Source organism: Lichenostomus cassidix, chromosome Z, assembly GCF_008360975.1.
Source record: "Lichenostomus cassidix isolate B80296 chromosome Z, HeHo_3.0, whole genome shotgun sequence".
NCBI lineage: Eukaryota > Metazoa > Chordata > Aves > Passeriformes > Meliphagidae > Lichenostomus > Lichenostomus cassidix.
Genome location: NC_139511.1, coordinates 59,378,560 through 59,398,875, shown reverse-complemented (window position 1 = coordinate 59,398,875; position 20,316 = coordinate 59,378,560).

The following is a 20,316-nucleotide window of genomic DNA, read 5'->3' as shown; positions in this document are numbered from 1 at the left end:
CCTTCTCCTTCCCTGCAACCCCCTTTTCCCCGTTACCCCAAATAAACCTCTAGCAGAACAGAGATGCAGTCCAGTTCTTCCTTCGTATCACGATATTCCTGCTTGAATTGACGTGGCTTGAAGACTCATGCCATGCCGCAGAACCTCGGGGGCCGGGCGCCCCGGATCCGGTGGGATTACACGAACCAGGGACCCCGGTCCGGGGGGAAGCCGGCCTGTGCCACCCTCCCGGACCCAGATACATCACAAACCCATTGGAAACATGCATGAGAAGCGTAAGACTTGGTTTATCATTATAATGTATTCCCATATGAACGACAATTTTACTACTTTAAACATAAGAATACCAATATTGGTCAGGGTTTCAATTTCTTCAGTTTTAAGACGTTAGAGTCAAACCTGTAGAAAAGACAATACCACTCATGCTGACCTCCAGACTTTCCTCTGGGCACTCTGAAATCAGACATGTTATCTGCATCGCCTAGAGAAGAAAGTTTCTTGTGCTGGACTCTGAGTATACAGCTGGCATCTAATAGTACCTGCTGTCTTATTTTTCTGAACTGGATGAAAATCTAATGTGGATTAAACCACTCCCTGAAGGTATTTTAACTCCATATACATTTGAGGAAAATTACACAATTTATGAAGTAACAGGTTCTACAGAGGCAGCATTGCACCCTTTCAAGGAAAGTTTCAAATCCTAGCCCTTCTTTCCCACAAAGAAGGAAGAAACTTGAATTAAAAACTAGCCAGTATTATTTTCCTTGTAGAAAAATGATATGGCGTAGGAAAAAAGTGTATATGGAAAAACCCCCATGGTTTAATTTCTACCAAAGATGGTTGTGATGAGTGAGTCTTTGGTAGTGTCGTGGATACTACCAAGGTTTTTGCTTGTCTTTCAAAAGGTCTTATTCACATTCATGCTAAGTAAAATCTGCATTTTCCTAATCACACTGAACATGTTATAAACCATGAAAATGCATCTGTGCACTTTCAGTCCAAGTAATTTTTGTCTAAGTTTACCTAGGAAAAATGTAAGAGTGCACTTATGCATTGTATTTTGCCTACACATCTTCCAAACATAAGTGGCTTATGGATAGGTTCAGGTGATTCAATCTTTCCAGAGTTCTGTCTTCCCTTGCTCATCACTACTCCTACATTCGTCTGAAACTACACAGGCTTTTAGCATCCATAACAGCTGCAAGGAAGGAGTTCCAACACACTGTATTGGAAAGTCAGGTGGTTGGCATGAGCAGTATTGTCTTGGTGAACAAATTTGACACTGTAACTTCTTAAAGCTAAGGAATTTGAGAGCCTGAAAAAACCTGGTAATTTCTTCTGTTCTTCTAATTTGTTAAAATTAATTAGAGGCGCTTCGCATTTTACAATAAAGACTGCTAATAAACCCTATACTGACTTTTCATTTGTTTCACAATTCTGTGATCCAAAATTCATGTTAAATTTAATTTTCCAAATTATTTCTTCATTTGTTGACTAGTTTATACCACTGACACAGGTCTCTAAGAAAAAAATAACATGCATATTTTCAGATGGTGTGGAAAGAAACAGCATAAGTTGGCTGATGTACACAGATCCTTATCTAAAATTTTAAATTTACCTTTGACAGGTGAAACTGTCACAATGAGTGCCAGAGCATTCATCTTAGAGAGAAGAGGCAATGATACAAGGTTACAGATGTGGCAGTCATCACTGTTTTTAATTTTCAAGGTTTCTTTAAAAGGAAGGTCACACAGCTTCCAGCTTATTTAAGGCTCAGGATAATACTGCAATTTTTGCATCACTAGTGATAATGCGCCTGTCCACACCTACTGTCTCAGTTTGAAAGACAGGTGTCTGCCAAAGAAGGAGGGAACATCCCTTGGAATAGAGAATAAGACCCCCCTTCCCTCTGAATTTGAAATCAAGGGGCTTTCAGGCAAAGATGTGGGAAAAGGAATAACAGTTCTTTACCAGTATGTCTAACAAGGCAAACAAACAGCACCAAGGGCAGCAACAGCAAACAGCAGAAAGCCAGGAGCAGCTCTGCTGTCACACACCCTCCTCGGTGCAGTTCCGCTCACAGCCGCCAGGGGCGCTGCTGCTCCCGGCCGGGCAGGCAGCGGCGATGATGCCCCCGCCGGCAGGGGGCGCTGTGGCGCGCGGTTAGCGAGTCTCCCTCATGCAGCAATGGCGGGCGGGCTGGGCGGCGGAAGGGACTGCCGCGGGAGCCTCAGGGGCAGCAACTGGAATGGCAGCTGCTGTCTCACCTGGAGTGGCAAACAGAAGGTGTCAGAAACTCCGCAGCTGTGGCGCAGGAGCCGCGGGTGTCCCAGCGGGCACAGGGTGTTTGGGCGCAGTGCAGTGAAAAGCCCGGAGCAGTAGCAGAAAAACGGCAGGGTGGAATCTCTCCCGCGATGGCTCACCGGCGCTGGCTGCTCCCTGGGTCAGGCTGTGCAGAGGCAGGACAGCTCCCGGCAAGGAATGCGGCACCCCGGTCCCGTGTGGGGCACACTGCCTCTGGGCTCCCAAAACAGCAGAGAGGCAGAGAAATGGGCCAGTGAGCCAACTCTCAGTGCCGAAGGAGAAAGAAACAGAAAAAGAAACGGGCAAACTCATGTGAAACGCTATCTCTGCTCAGACAAACCCTCGCTCCCCAAATCCTCCCGTGGCTGGAAGGAAGGGGCAGAGCTCCCCTTGTCTCCCGCCCATGTCTCGCAGGAAATCCCAGCCTGGGCTGGCTCCCTCCTATCGTGAAATTCTGGAGCCAAGCAGGTGTGGAAGGGGAAGGGGGTGAAGGGGCAGCGGCCATCCCAGACACAAAAGAAAAGGAAAAAAAAAAAAAGAAGAAAGATAGGATGGGATAAAAAGATATCTCCAAGACACCTACATCCCTGTCTGCATAAAAAAACCTTGATTATAAGATTATGTATATCTTGACGGTGAGCAACTAAACATAATTTCTATTAACTTATTGAAACTTCTTTGAGTTTGAAGTCCCTACAAGTCTTGAAGGAGGCAATACCAGTAAGAGCCAACATGTCCTCGTAGAGATCTTGTTACATACCTTCTAGTGAATTTAATGTGAACAGTATCGTGCTTGAGAAACAGTAAAACCAGATTACAAAAATAAAAATTATAGCCACTTTCTAGTACCTTTAAAGTTCAGTAGTTTCACTGCTGCTCTGTGATGCTATCTATACCAGAGCTAGTAGACTCAAAGCCCTTGTACTCTCTCTCTGTGATCTTGAGTTTGATCTGTAGATGCTGAGAAGTCCTAAAACTTACTGAGATTGGTTTAAAAACCTAAGTCAATTATAATTAGGAATTAATCAGTCAGACTTTCTCCACTGCTACATTAGTTATGTAGCATCTTTCTACCTGTTCAATTTTACCATTTTTTCACAGAAGAGACTTTTACACTTGTCTGTGAAAATGCCACAGAGACAACTGTGTAGCATTGGGACAAACTACTTTCTTTTACAAATATTTTTTAGCCAGAGCCCAGTTCTGCACTCACGGAGCATTTTAAGTGACCTCTAGGTACTTTACAAAGTAAAATACAGGCACGGGACTGTTTTCTGTTCCCGGGATGGCTATATGTCTACTCCTCTCATCTACCCTCAGAGTGACTTTCTCCAACCAGTGGATCAAGGAATTTACCCACACAAAGTACTCTTCGCAAACCAAATATTTATTTCTTTAAGAGTTTTCTCAGTAGGGTGGACGCAAGAGATACACATCATGTCTCCAAAAAGGACTCAGAGGACAGTAGTCCGAAACCCTTGACTACTTGACTACAACACAAATAGTATAGTGCAGAATGTTCTGGCTGGTACAGAGGACCATTTTCAACTTTCAGTTAAATTTGCAGCAGAAGTGAGCTAAACACTTTAAACGAGTGATGTTCAGGAGCATCTTGGTGTGTCTGCCTCTACTATGAGCAAGATCATAACCTTCATGTACAGTTGTGAGCTGTGATTCTCTTTCATAGCTAAAGAAAAACACTGTCCCACAGCAATGGTTGCTTTCAGTGCAACCCCTACACCATCTGTAAGTGAAATTCGTATATCTAGATGGAAAAAAAGGTAAAATGCAAGCAGAGAACTGTTGGAGTATTGGGTCTTCCTGTCAAACAGAAAATATACCAGACTGCTTTGGGGTTTAATAAGATGAGCACAAGATTTTTTCTGCAAAGATGTCATCAAGGTACTTTTATAATTAAAGACACGTAATATTATTTAATTTTTATTCTAGTAACAATAATCAATAGTTTCCATGGACTGTGACTGCCATTTGAAGGATATCTGTTTAGTTTAATTTAATGGTAACTTTATATGGAAGTTCATTGTGGGCTTACAGTCTAGTTTTTCGTACTAGTACAGGGGTAAATGTGTATTTAAAAAGTACAAAATGGGAACTGCCTTCTATGTTTAAATGGGTTAAGAGAAAAGAATATTTGAAACTTTAATTTATAATAATCTTTCAGAGCTGATATAAGAAAGAAATGAAAGTGGAATGCTGACTTCACAGTCAGCAAAAAGTTCCTTTCAAAACAACAAAAACTAATAAGACTTTGAAATAATTTTTTTCCCTGTAAGTGTTGCAGATGATTCATCATAATTAAGTTTTTATCCTAGTCATACTATTCTTTGAGGCTACCAAGGTAAAATTCTAGGAGTAAAATTCTGTGAAGCATTAAAAGCTCAGTAAAAACAGAAATTTTGAAAGAGATTTATCTGCTATTATGTAAGACTATTTTGGCAAATAGATTTCTTCACTTTCAAGTGTCCCAATTATTTCTGAGCACTTTCTTAAAATAATGTTAATGTTAAAATAGCCAGTAAAATTTGGTGTGTGACTGATGGCCACATTAAAGTAGTAAGCTGAAAAGCTTTATTCTATGCTGTTGGCAGACAGTAAGCCCCGTTCTCTGACTTTGATTCAGGACTAAGGAGCAGGTACCCTTTTCACATATTCAGCAGAAAGTTAGCATGGTTGCAGAAACAGCTTTAGTCTATTCAGCAAACTTGAAGGTATATTTAGCAAATAGGATTCTATAATTCTTCCTCTGTACTACCTGGACATTAACCTCTTGCAAACTGTTCTAGTTTCCTCTCTGCAATGCAGCTCCAGCTTAGAGACTACTTCAGAAAATCAATCCCCCTTTTACTTTTGAAATACAGTTTCGAATAGGCGAAGTAGCTTCAATAGCTAAAACTGGGGTTATATACAGACTGCTTTGGTGTCTGGGCAGACTGAAATGCCCATGTATAACAAAATAACTTGCCTCATTCTTCACTGAAAATCTAGAACATTCTCCAGGGGTAATCTAGAATGAAGTACCTAAAAATCCAGTAGGAACATGTATCAGTAACCTGACAACAGTACTTAAAACCAGCTCCATAGTATTGAACAGAGTACATATAGTTTTAATAACTATGAAGAATTCTATTTTCAAGAGCAAGCACTGCACTTTCTTTTACTTTCTTTGCCTGATCATACTTGTTAAGAGTGGTACAAGAAGAAAAGACTACCTGAAGAACGGGGATGAGGGAAAAAAGATCATAAGTCATTTAAGCTTCTGACATTTAGTCTAACAGATCACTGGGGATGTCAGAAATCATAGAACATGAAAATATTTCCTGAAGGCACACTGTCAAGAGCAAATGGAGGCAAACAATAAGATGTGAAAAAATTAAACCACAAGAGTGTTAAAATAGATAAGCATAAACACACCTACATGTCATGCTCAAGTAGGCAAAGATATTAAGGAATAAGACGCGTTGATCACAAACTTTGCATGGAATATCTTACTGCAAATAGTTCATTGCAGATCTATGCAAAAACATTATCAAGCATCTTGTGCTGTACACTAGAATGTCATTTGAGCTATAGGTCAATGTTTTAGTATTTGGTAGTTATTCATCAGGCGAATCAGAATGCATGAGAATGACTGTTTTCCTTAGCGGAGAGGCTAAACCAGAGCATTTTCTCATCTCAGTCTGCTCAACAAACAGAAGCTCGCTTAGCTCTGCCTGTCTCAGAGAGATCACCACTTACAGTGAGGCTGTGAGTCATGGTAGTCCAGAGCAGCACAGAGGGTCAGTGCCCCTTGTGAACTGCATCACTGCAGCACCAGAGCAAACTGTGAGAAAAGAGGGGAGATGTGGTGAGCCCCTCCTTCCCAAACCTCCTCTTTTGACTCCTTGTTAATAGCAGAGAAGCAGCTGGTGTGACTTGAACGTATTTGCCTGATTATACATAGCTCTTATCTCACTGCACATATTGCCTTTGCTCCCCTTTCTTTAGTAAGGATGTATATGTTCCCTCTTCACAAATATGCAAAAAGACACTAAAGTATGCACTTAAACTCAGCCAAGTAGAGATAGAGATACCAGAGAGACCAACTGTAGGAGCTGGGCAGAAAAGGGGAAGATTTTTTGGGCATCACTGCTTCTGCAAAGGAAAGTTTGTTGGATCAAAATGCCGCATTTCTGCAGGAGTTCTAGTTTTTGGGTCTTCACTTGTGTAACAAAGTGCTGAAGTTCTAATCCAACTCCTAACTCTTTGAACTGCTTGAGTTAATTACCAAAACTCCTGATTTCAATGGAAAGATAATGTCTCCTTTGCTTCAGAATCCTGAGTGGAAAACAATTAATTTAAGGCTTATGCACAGATCAAGGTATGTGAGACAGTGATCAGGCTACTGTAAAGCTGAAATTATAGCTGACTTATCCTGTGTTTTTTGGTGGTGTTATGGTGGTGTCCATCAGGAAATAAAGCTTGCTAATGTGATAAATGCAGTGCAGAAGGTTTCCTAGACCATATTTGTACAGCTTCATTCACAGTCCGTTGAGCTTGATATCTTAATCCATCTCAAGATGTCATAAAATGTCTTTAACAAAATTAGTTTAACAATATTTTGGTACTGTTTAGTACTATCTTAATAAAATATGAAATTATGAACGTCAGTCTTCAGATCTACGAATGTAGTGTTTGTATGTTGTAATGGTAACCAATTTGTTCAAAATACTTTGTGGGATATGGAAGCAAATCTTGGAACTTTAGAAGTTTCTTTTTTGGTGCTTTCACCTCAACAAAAGAAAATGAAATAATTCGAAATAGTAATACCATAGTAATAAGTTCCTAAATTGTTTTCAATTTTAAGTTATTTGTGAAGATGAAGATTCAAATAAACAAACTGTTAATGAGAGCAGTTTAGACTTTATTGCCATAGTTTCTCTAAAACAGAATTGTTTAGTTTTTAGTTAAGTTAAAGGAATGCTGAATGTATTGATAAAATTTATACATTAAAACCAAACATTACATTAAGGACACTTTCATGGCTATAATATAAACTAAGCCTATGTTACTTTTGTTATTAAAGAAAATTATTTACTCAAAAGTTATTGTCTAATGTAAATGAGTTTTTTGTGGAAGTGGTAAGTTAAGGTCGTTTTTGTAATTTTAGAATAATTAAACCACAAGCCTCTCCATTCCTCTTGCTTGAATAAAATAATATTTTCCACAAATAAAGTATGGCTTACTCTTATGAAGTGGTAATGCTATAAGGAAGGCCCCACAAAGAGAGTACGTCAAGGATTAACAATACAATTAAGCGTCGCAGATTTAGTCATAAGCACAATGCTCTTTGTTTAGAAGCATTAAGCTGTACCATTTAAGAAAAAATTCTATTTCATATGAGACAGGCTGCTTAAAAACATAATTGTATTGCTTACTCACAGGACCTGGAAACAAGCAGAAAAGGCATGCAAGCTACAAAGGGTGTTTTTCCACTGTTAAAGACCTCTGGTCCAGGTTAAAATGAATTGTAAAAGTGTGTGAAACCACAAACATTTTAGGAAGGTAAAGATGAAAACTGTGGAGTAAAAGAACTCCTTATATAGTCAACATATAAACACTCACTATTTCCATTTTTTCACTTGAATGTACTATTTTTTGACTTCTTTAAGATGAAACTGCAGATTAGACTGTTCTAACAACAAAGTCAAAGTTAATTAGTCTTAACTAACAGCCAAGTTGTAAACTACTTGAGGTCAACTCCACCCTCAGGAAAATGAGCATTAGTGAGACATTTTAAAGCACTGTCTGTTTTTATAAGCAGTGCAGGGAAAGGCTAAGCCAATAAAACATGATCATTCCATTCTATATTTTAATATTAGCCTCTAAAGGACAGAACACTCCCATGTACTTTGATGACAAAGCCTTGTACCACACTAATAACAATACAGGAGTAAAGGAAATTACTGTCATTTTGCTTTGATTTTGTTCACTGAATGTAACAAGCAAACAACAGTGAAACCTCTCTCAAATGACCTGTGATGAGAGTTTCCTGCACTGCTTGGACAACAAAGAGACCCCCAGAGACTGGTGTGAGGCTTCCTCTTTTTAACCTGAATATAAATCAATAGGGTCTGGGTTGATTCTGGATTTTGGGGGAAAAAAAAAGAAAAGAAAAGAAAAGAAAAATCTTTGGATGTTATTTGGAAAATGCTAGGCGTGAGCAGCTGTTGTTAATTATGACTTCATTTTCTCCTCCAGACTTCTTTGGTTGCATGCCATAACTGCATGGGGCATGGGGGTTTATGGCTTGAAAATAGCCTTGTCATTCTGTGAAGTCTAACAGAGCAAAGGGGGCTTGATAAATGATAAAAAAGTTCCTTGGAAAGGTCCTTAGATCAGATTAGTTCTCAGTTGTTTGTTTTTAGAATCCCAATAGTCTTGAACAATTAAAAGGTAAATACATGAGGCCACACAATTCATGAACCATATAGAAAATATTTAACAGCTATTGAATTACTCTTGAAAGAAACTCTTCCACCCTTTATTTACATGGTCTGTTTATATGCTCTGCTTAAAATGTTAAATAAATGGAGTTAATCACATAATTAAACTCCAATTTAACTTGTATTCCTTCATATACTGAACATCAGACAAATGCTTAAGTATATTGATGAACTGGGGTCCTAGGGTGTGACTAAAAGGTACTATGCAGTCTGGCCTTGAGCCAGCAGAGCTAACATGCAAAGCTTTGAGTCTGTGGAAGACAAATAACATGCTCTTCAGCAAACTATGGGACTTCCCCCCCTCCTTCCCCCTGCTTCCTTCCCTTTACTAGATCATTAGAATAGACTTCAACATTTTAGAGAGCTGAATCTGCAAAACAGTACTGAAAAATCTCACACATTAATTTCTGCATAGTTAATTTGGTGGTTCAAACGAAGGGAGGTGGTCCAGATAATGTAGCACTGTTAAAATTCATGGTGGGGGAAGGGGCGAGGTAGGGATATGAGATTAAGAGGGTGTTGATTTGTTTAATGGCTATTTTCACTGCATAGTTTACATTGCTGTCTTCTGGAATAAAACAAGATTTACCGTAATAAAAGCTTCTTAGCATTCAATTTATTTATGTTATTTCCATGAGTCCAACTGTTCTGTTTATTCTTTCTATTGTCCTTTTCCTTTTCTAGAGAAAGTGATTACCCTTTAAATGGAATTATTGAAATTAAGAACAGTGAGACATTTTGACCTAGATCTCCCTTTACAGGAGAATGATGCTGCACAGACTATGGTGAGGAAATGCATTAGGAAAATCCTTCTAATTTGCTGCTGTAAAGTGCAGCAGCAACAGGACACTTTTAGCTGGTGTTCAAAGTAATTGTGAGAATGATGGGACTCAAACTGCCCTCTATGTGAAATTTATCCTTCATCCAATCAGCAGAAACAACTAATGCACTGGAAGGTATATTATATCTCATCTACTTCCCAATAAAGTCAGTGGTGTCCAATCAGACACCTATTGTTAGTAGAGAATCTGAAATTGATACAATCACCACATTGATCTACAATTGAGTCTGTCATTTGCTTGCTGCCAGGTCCTCCTCCCTTCCACCATATAGCCATTTCAGAGCAGGAGCCTACAACACTGAGTTTCAGAACACACTAATGATCAGATTTGTTAGTGAGATTGGACTAAATAATGCTCGTTTAGTCAGCCCAGTTCCAAACAGGGGCTACTGGTAATGCCACGTGGAAGGATGGTTGGTACAGTGCTGCACAGCTGCCCCAGATAACCAAGGAAACAGATGCCCACTCTAAGCCCTACTATCACACCCAGCCTGGAAGCGCAGGAGATCAGGTTGATTGTTTCATTTTACAAGCAATTGTCTCCCAAACCTGCTGCAGAATCTCCTATTGATGGACTGCTAGTAAGTTGTCTAGACTGAGAGAAAAAGGAAAGCAAAAGAAAAAAGAAAGCCTCGAAATTTCTTGTGCTTATGAACTCATGGGGATATAGAGATAGGGAAGAAGATTTCTTTTGTTCATTCCAGTTGTAAAGCCAGATACATTACCTATGGGACAGGTTTATTCTCCTCACTACTAGACAGACTGACAGTGCACTGAGGGACACATATGACAATTTTAAACTTCTGTCACTAGAAACAATGCATAAATTAATTCCTTATGATATTAATTTAAAAGTTTTTTAGGAAAGGATCATTACATAGGTAATCTTTCATTCCAAGTCTAGAATAAAATGTTAATCTGAAGAAAACTACTTAGAGTTTAAGATTATTTTAGAATTTACACCTGCTAGTGATAGCTATCACCATAATTTTTTTCTCCTTCAACTTAAAAACATTATCCATAGGCTTTTTTTGTAAGTGTAGTCTTATGAAAGCTCTTCATGAGGGAGGCTACACTTAGTTTATTTGCTTAATGCACAAATTTCGAGCAGAGCTGTCTTACACAAACATACAGGTAAGTGATGCTATCTCTGGTCTCATCATATAATCTGAGTTAAAATCAGATTATCAGTATCAGTACTTGGACACATCTTCCTGAAAGAAACTCCATTTACTGCAATATTAACAATTCAATAGGAACCACTATGTCCATTAGAGACAAATTCTGGTATCACAACCAGATAAATCTACCTGTCCCTTGTGGAATATGTTAATGTTCAATATGTGGAATATGATGATGAGGAAGCCAGCTGAGGAGTGGCTGGGCTTTTTCAGCCTGGAGAAGAGGTGGCTGGGGGAGATCTCACTGGAGTCTAAAGCTTCCTCAATGGGGGAAGCAGAAGGGCCAGCACTGCCAGTTCCCTCAGTACTCTTGGTGAATCCCATCTGGCCCCATAGACTTGTGGGTGTCTAAGTGGCACAACAGGTCACTGACTTTCCTCCTGGATTGCAGGATCTGTTCTGCTCCCCAGCACAGGGGGCTGGTTGCCCTGAGGATCATCAATCTTTCGGTTAAAGACTAAGGCAAGCCTTTTCCTCATCCTTGGTGATGATGTTCCCCCCGTGTTTAATAAAGGACTGATATTTTCCTTGGGCTTCCTTTTGCTGTTGATGGATTTATAAAAACACTTTTTATTATCTTTCACAGCAGTGGCCAGATTGAGTTCTAGTTGAGCTTTAGCCTGTGTAATGTTCTCTCTGTAAGACCTAATGACATCTTTGTACCCTTCCTGAGTTGCCTTCCCCTTCATAAACCCCTTTTTGTTCCCTGACTTCATGCAAAATCTCCCTGTTCAGCCAGGCCAGTCTTCTTTCCTGGCAGAGTTAAATATTAGAAAAAACTTCTTTACCCATGGGGTTTTTGGGCACTGGAACAGGCTCCCCAGGGCAGTGGTCACAGCACCAAGGTTGACAGAGTTCAAGAAGCATTGGGACAACACTCCCAGGAACATCATGTAATTCTTGGGCTAGGAGTTAGACTTGAAGGATCCTTGTGAGTATCTTCCAACTCAGAATATTCTATAATTCAATGAAAAAGGAAGGAAACAAAGAAAAGGAAGAGAGAAAGAAAGAGAGAAAGAGAGAGAACGAGAGAAAAATAGAGGAAAAAAAAAGAGAGGGAATGAGAGAGAGAGAGAGAGAGAGAGAGAGAAAGGAAGGGAGGAAGGAAGGAAGGAAGGAAGGAAGGAAGGAAGGAAGGAAGGAAGGAAGGAAGGAAGGAAGGAAGGAAGGAAGGAAGGAAGGAAGGGACTACTAACCTGCACATGAGAGAATCATCATCTCTCTTTCCATACAAAATTTGATTCTGTCAAGGCAGCAGCCAGGTTAGTGAAGATTGGAAAGTGAATTTAAATCAGATAGAAAAATCAGTGTAACAATTCACCCCCCCCCCACCCTTATCTGGAGTATGGCACTGACTATTAATGTTTCAGAAATATATTATTTTCCTTTTCATTGATTCACACATCATTTTCTCCCTGTATAATTTGTATCAAAAAGGAAAAAGACTGTAGCTATTTTACTAAGACTGTGTTGTCCAAGTGAGTACCACAGGTACAAAATGTTTCCTTTTTTTTCCTCCTGTTGTTTCAACGCTACCCAATGACTGAAAACTGAATAGCAAGGACAATCATGAGCTCTTAGGGCCCAATTCATAAAAAAATGCTGCAAGCCATTTATGCACAAATGTTGCTACTTTCATATGGAAACAAGCTACATAAAGAATTCCCCTTTGTGATTCACCAGCCCTCTTTATGTTAACATATTTTTCCTCAGTGGTATACATGAACAGTGCACAATTCTACAGAGGGGACAAGGACAAAAGCAAGAGGATTTTTAGTATTTCTTTTAGAAAAATCTTAACAAGCTCTATGTTTTTCAGTCTTTTTTCCCACTTTTAGTGAATTAAGGCAAGTCTGATTCTTCTTGTAGGTATTTGCAATTTCTGGAAGATCATATATTCTTTAAATACTGGTGAATTCTTATCAGTATCAGATATGCTGGCAGATAACCTGTAATAATATTCTTAAAGACAATGCTTAAAGGAGAATATTTGAATATTTTCTACTTGACCATGCATTTTGAATTTGATTCATTCAAGTAGTTTCCTTACTAATCAAGATATGTTTATTTGGGAAGTTGGATGACTGCCTAAAATGATATTAGATACAGATAGATCAAGGTATTAGAGTTTTACAATGGCTGTCAGAGGCACACAGGCGCACTCCCACGGCAGAAGTGATGTGCTTAGCAGACAGCAGAAAACCTAAACATGAGCTTAACCTAAAGCCACAGAAACCATGCAACATCAAGTTTCCTTTGTTTCTTGCTTACTTTTTCTCCCCGTCTCAATATGATGTTGCTACAGATTACACAAAGCATCTCTGGAAAGAAAGGGGTCCAGCAGAACAGCTTTTCATCTAGTCAGTTAATGAATTAGACCCTCTTAGGAAACAAAGACACATGCTGTTGTTCAAAATGAAAGTTCATGGAAGTGATTGATGGCTTGTGTGTCTCTCTTGTGTGTAGAGAAAATAAGGAAGGCAGCGAAAAACATTAGATACATCCCAAGGTAGGACATGTCTTTAAAGAAGACTTGTTAAAAGAGTTCTTTGGGCTGAGTAGTGGTCAAAAGGTAGTACTGATCAATTTTGTATTTTGTTTCATTAGTGTGTAGTGAGAGTCTACAAAATATCTCATCAAAGGGAAGCCAAATTACTACAGTTTTATTTCTCAATGGGAAATAACTCACAGAAATCAGAATTTTGGTTAGTGAGTAAAATCCAAAACAGAAGCCAGAGTAAATAGAAAATATTTGTATCTGTGTATGTGTTCTTACTTTCAAATTATAATATATATTTGCACAGTAATTCTGGTAGTAGCAAGTCATAGCTCAGGAGATGAGGGCAAGGCAGGCTGGAATTCAGCAGTGCAAGCCTTTTCATACTAGAAAAGGTAAAGAGCTCTTAAACGGCACTGAGACATGGAGTTAGCTTAACCTCATAATCACAGCAAATATGTCGGGACACTAATGACATTGCACTTCTAGGTTGCTTATGTCTTTCGAGCTGTCTCATTTAAAATGATGAACAGAACTGGGAACCTGTCTGGAACCAAGTTTCTCTTCATTCTGAAATGCATAAACTATTAGACTTTGTATCTGGATTCTAGCTTAGATTTTTTTTTTTTGTATGTGTGTGTTTTGTTTTTTGTTTATGTGTTTATTCAATTTTTTTGGGTTTTAAATTTTTTTTAATTTTATTTTTTGTTTGTGATACTTGGTTTGGTTTTGTTTTGGTTTGTGGGTTTTTTTGTCACAATGGCTAATGTATTGTTCAACAGATTCCATAGTTCAAAGAGGGGAAAAGCAACTCACAGTGTAGCCAACAGTTTATTAATTTTGATGCATTACACATATTTATATGTAGGGCAACAATTTAATGTGTCCCTCCTTTCTTATATCATCTTTCATGCGATGTATTTTTAATCTGAAAATTTGCTTGCTTAAAATTTATCCTTTGATAGCAGCATGCCATCAGCACATGGCTCTGCTGGAGTATCACACTGTGACTGTGACTGGTTGGTAGCACAGGATGCCAGCACAGTCAGCAGACACAGAGAGTAGGGAGAAGACAGGCAAAGTTTGATACTGGCTTTTTATTCAAAGTATTTTCATTTTTCATTGTCTTAAGGGCAGTTCATTTTCAAATTGTGGCATAACATAGGCTGCATTTATGCATTTATGCAGTAACAGTGTAGACACAGAAGCACCCATATCTCTGTTAGCTAGCTCTTATGTCCAGTAAAATAAGATAGGCACAAAAAAGGTAATATTTAGTTATTTGGAGTGGTTCCTGCTGTAGTCTGACCTATATCTTGTTTGGGAGAGTGCCAGCTGGACAAGGCCAACAGTGAACTGAGAACTTTAAGAGTTTGGAAAGAGATGTTTGCATTACAGGTCTTGGGATGCCCTTAGACATTCTTTATCTTACTAGTAAAGATATAGTCTTAAGGCCTTGTTGAGAATATGTCACCAGGTCTATGAAATTTGCTGCTTGAAATTTATTCTTCTTACATGCCACTATCAGAGTTTTATTGGAAAATCCTACAGAAAGAAACTCTCCATTCTTAAGCACAAGACACATATATGGATTTTGCTATACAAGTGGCAATTTATTTTTCTTATAGAATTGGCATCTCTTAATTTTTCAAAAGAATTCTGTAAAATAAGCCATTGGAATTAACTTTTCAAACTATGTTTTCAGAAAATTTTGTATGCCTTAATATGAATAGATACCAACATTGTAAAATTCAGAAAGCACATATTTGCACATATGTTTATTTACAAAGAAACCTCCTGGAAGCAAGAAACAGCTACAGCTGAAAGAAATCCATGCTTAAAAAACTTCAAAATGTAAAATACTTCCTATTTACACAGGTTATGCTCTGCTAAGAACTAGAATGTTTCCCCTCAAGCCAACTGAAAACACAGTTGATTTTAACTTAGTAACACCAAGTCTTGACACGCCAGAATTGTCTCCTATATACACACATTCATGAACAGAAGCCAACAAAGCAGACAGGCCCAGCTGATATGTTTTAATTTGTTGTATGGTCATCATTTATCTCCATTACAATTTTGGGTATCATAAATAACCTAGAAGATGAATGTTCGTCTCAGAAAATAAGACAAGAAAACTGAAGAAATAGAGAGGGAACCTTAGCTATGTCTGTTTTGGTTTGACTTTATACTAATCATCAGTCACATATCAAATTCAGCCTTCCATAGTGGTAACTAATAGAGAACAATGTTATTGTTTGTGCATGTGTGTAAAAAAAAAGAAATTGTGCTGTTTTTGTTACTCACCATTTGATTTTATTCCCTGTGATTATTAATATACTTCTACGTGTCATGGTTTAACCCAGTGAATAACTAAGGCCCACACAGCTGCTCATTCACTCCCACACTGGCAGGACTGGGGAGAGAATCAGAAGGGTTTAAGGTAGAAAACTCAAGAATTGAGACACACAGCTTAACAGGGAAAGCAAAAGCTGTGCATGAAAGGAAAGCAAACAAGGAATTGATTCACTGCTTCCCATGGGCAGGCAGGTGCTCAGCATCTTCAGGAGGGCAGGGCCCCATCACATGTCACAGTAACTTGGGAAGACAAACACTGTCACTCCTATGGTTCTTTTCTTCTTGCTTCCCTTTCCCCTTATTTGATATGCTAGGTATGATTTCATATGGTCTGGAATATCCCTTTAATCTGTTGGATCGCCTGTTCTGGCTGTGTCTTCTCCTATGTACCCCCAGTCCCCTCACCGGCACGGCAGCACAAACAGCAGAGAAGGCTTTGGCTCTGTGCAATCCCTGCTCAGCAATAACAAAAACATCTCTATGTTATCAGCCCTGTGTTCAGCACAAATCTAAGACACAACCCCATACCAGCCACTGTAAGAAAATTAACTCTACTCCAGCCAAAACCAGCGCATTGCTCTAAGGTTTTATACAATACTGTGTCCATATGTGTGCATTTGTGTCCTTAGTAACTACACAATCTCAGTTTTTGCTTTAAACATGGATTTATTTTCACATGAAACAATTCTGTGGTTGGTGAGTGATGGTGAAGTATAGCAACATTTTCTTCGAGATTTCTTAAGATCTTTTTGCCCAGCCAAAGAAATGTCTCAGTCTTTGACATTAATATTTTAAAGTCTTATCACAGATGCTTATCAACAGTCATTAGGCAAGAAAAAACCAAAAAATTTACTGTCTTTATAATTTGTACATTAGTTATAACATTGCACTGACACTAAAAAGTCACTTAGAGATATGCAAGTTTCAAAAGCCATTTTAATCTCCTCATTATACCTACTTAAAATAAACAAAGGATGCTAATGATCTTTTGCTGTGGAAAAAGAAAAACACACACTTCTCCCTGACTCCAGTTCTGCCACAAGGCATTCACATTACTCAAAAGACCAACACAACTTATAGAAACAGAGATTTTTGAAAAGCATTCATCAGAGGTTTCTTTTTGTTCTTTACCCTTGCCACTACCAAGCCTCATTTACTGGCAAAAATGCTGCCTCAGTTTCTCTCAAGGGAATCATATAGTACAAAGTTCTTGTGCCTGTCACTAGCAGTACTGTCAAGTTCTGACTCAGGAAAAATAAAAATCAAAGTTAACGTGTCTGTTTAAGTAATGAAGTAGCACAACCCTTCATCTTGCTTTTCTCCAGTGCTTAAGACAATGCTGCAGACCAAACAGCAAAAAGGTTGGGCCCTTCCTTACCACCTTGCTCATGTACCACTTGTTTTGGTGACTGCAATTCAGGCTGAAAGCCAGGGACCACATGGAGAAGTCCACTTGAGCACTGCCTGTCCTGCACCCTATCTGGGGGCTACTTCCTGCTCTGTGCCCCAAATCCCATATACTGAAGACACCTTCTCAGCTCATGGAAAGAGCTGTGTTGCACAAGCTGGGGCATAAAGTAGGAGAGAAGCCAGGGTACTGAACCGCACATCCCAGAGAAGTATCCATAATTGCTAGGAAGTGTAAAATGAGAGCAATGTTTCATGTGTTGTTCCGGGGAGGTCTGTGTGCTGTGCTACGAAACAATTTTCTCTTTGATCACATAGTAATCAAGAATCAGAATAACAGAAATAGAAATTAATCCTGTTATCTTACAGATGCACCAATAATTATTAAACCAGATATACTGTAAGATTTTACCTTACCTTTGAGAGCTGTTCAGTGAAACCTGAGAACAGCTTTAAGAGTTGTTTCTCCCTTACAGGAACATATAGTGGAGTGCAGAAACATTGCTGTTGCTGGGTTTCGTTCCCAAATGAAGTACATGATGTTAGCCTCTAGCCAGACATCTGGAAAGAATGCCTCACAGTTAGAAACCTCCCCTCATTTCAGGTATTCATTAAGTACTAGGAACTTCATTAAGAAATACAGATTTTTGCCACCAGCCTGCCTGGAGAGTGATCATCCCTCTAGTGCTCCCAAAGTACTTGGGCTTGGGCAAAGAACGAGAAAGATAATTACAAGCTCTGCACAAGATTTCATCCTCAGGAAAGCAGGTAACTAGCCAGGTAGTGACTGCATTTCTTCCAGTCTTGCAACCTAATGAAACAGTACCTTGCTGTGGAATTTTCACAAATTAACATCTTTTCTGTTACCACCCCAAATTCATCATGAATGTTCGTCTTTTTTCTGACTCATATTAGAAGATAAATACTGACTAAACTTCCAAGTTAGGCCTGGTGCAGTCTTTCTAAATTGAAAATTTAAGCTCAATTACCAAACAGACCATTTAACTTGTCTTCATTGACATTACCTTCATCTGCCAAACACATACCCAAGCTGGGCAGGTGGCATCTGGAATTTATCACAGTACTTATAGTAGGAATTTTGCTATTATTTTCATCAAGGTCAAGGTGTTAAGAAAACTAGTTAAGCAGCAATTTACTTCAAAATACAGCAAGTAATTTACACCTCCCTAGGTACACCTAGGGGAAGGAAAAAGAAAGGCTTCCAGGACAGAAACTGAGGCCACAGTGAAAGGCATACGGGGGAGAGAACCTCTGATAGAAACAAAGCCAGAGCCAAAGAGGAATGAAAATATGCCATCAGGAAATCTGTGAACAACCCTGAACTTGAGTGTGCAGTCAATACACTTCAAAGTAGGAATACCACTCAAAGATTTTCAAGATTTCAGAAAGATCTGGTCTGAATTTCTTGTTGAAAATATCTATGTTTATGCTGTTTCTATTTGTCTTTTCTACAAAGGCAAATTGCAATGCCTCAACATTAAAACCATTGTTAAATGCCTGTTTTTTCCTTATTTTAATAGAATGCATTTTAAATTTTTTTCTAAAATAAAAACAATATCTACCTCTGTCAAACAAAAAATAATAAATGTTTACTTTGAAAACTATAATATTTTTCTACTTTTTTCTAAAGAAAAAAGCTCCTCTGAATAGTTCTGTTGTTTCTTACCTTGAGTAAAGCCTTTAAATATAGTGAAAAGAGTTCAAATATTTTTGTAAACATTAAATTCTTCCATTTATTTCATTCAAATCAGGTCTATCTAGCAGCATGCACAAGAAGTAAACCCAGGTTACCTGGTTCATGGGTGACTGCAGGGGATATTTCATTATATTAATTTTTTAAAAAGCCTGGCTGTGTTTTCACACCTAGAAATATCCTTCCATTATGAGTGAGCATGACACTTATTTACATACCTTACATTAAACATTAATGAAATCACTGCTATATTTGTGCTTTCTATTTAAAGCAGGGAAACTCATTTTAAGAAAATGCCAGAAAACTGGCCTTTAGTAGAGTAAAGGAGAGACTGAAAGTAGAGTAAAAGGAGAAAATGAAATTCATAAATTTTCATTCCATATCCTTTTACTTCTGGAAGGATACGAAATCCATAAGCCTTCATTCCCATATCTTATTTTTTTTTTTTCTAATGTAGAAAGTAATGTGCTTGAACAACCACTAAAAATAAATATCCCAATTCAACTGAACATTTAGCCAGTGCATTTATAGAAATGTGGTTAGTCACTAATGTTTAGATTTTTTTACAGCAATTACCTAATTCTAGTCTCTGTGTATGTGTGTGTATATATACATATATAGACTGCATATACATACATATATGTATATGCAGTCTAGAGTTCAAAGTGCAAATTTAACAAAATTTAAATTTATTAAAATTTAATGCAAATTTAACAAAAATTAAACAAAGTATGAGGGGATTTTTCAGCAAACTGGACAGACAGACAGTTGATGGGGATTACCTTTTTCATTAGTGTTTGTATATCTAATTATTTACTTCACTGCATTTTTTATACTGAGAAAAGCCACCTAGTAGGTATGACAAAAATGGAAATCTATATTAATTTTGTCCGTCTAAATTGTGGTTTTTGTTTTCCATTTGCTGTTAGCCATATGAAATTATGGAATTCCACTTGTCAGATTGCTGAAGTAGGTTCTTCTCTGTCCGATGACTAAAGCAGATCATCTGGCTTTTGTCTGCATTACTGTCTGTGTTCCACTGACAACCTTAAGATACTTGAAAGCAAGCACCATCTTTCACAGAAGACATAAAGATATCAAAATTCCTGTTCTTCATGTGACCAAAACATCTTTGACAACTGTCATGGTGAAGCCACAAGAAAATCAACCCATTGGTCTAAGCAGGTTTAGAAAGTTATTCTGCACATCAGTAGCCTAACCCCTTACTGTTTTCATCTAGTGCTCATGCAGGGATAGCGGATTTTTCTCCTATCCAGTGGAATATCCATCCAGAATCACACAGCTGTCTTTATAAATAATTGCGTGAGAACAGACTTCCTGCCTAATAACAATTATTGAGGTGATAAGAGGTTAATAAAAAATGCGGATTGTGCACTTCCATCAATACACACAATGGAACTCACAGTGAAGAAATCTATATTTGCTTTCATCTTGTTCTTCAAACTGTGGAATAAATAAGAGACCATATTGTAATTATGTACAGGGGAAAT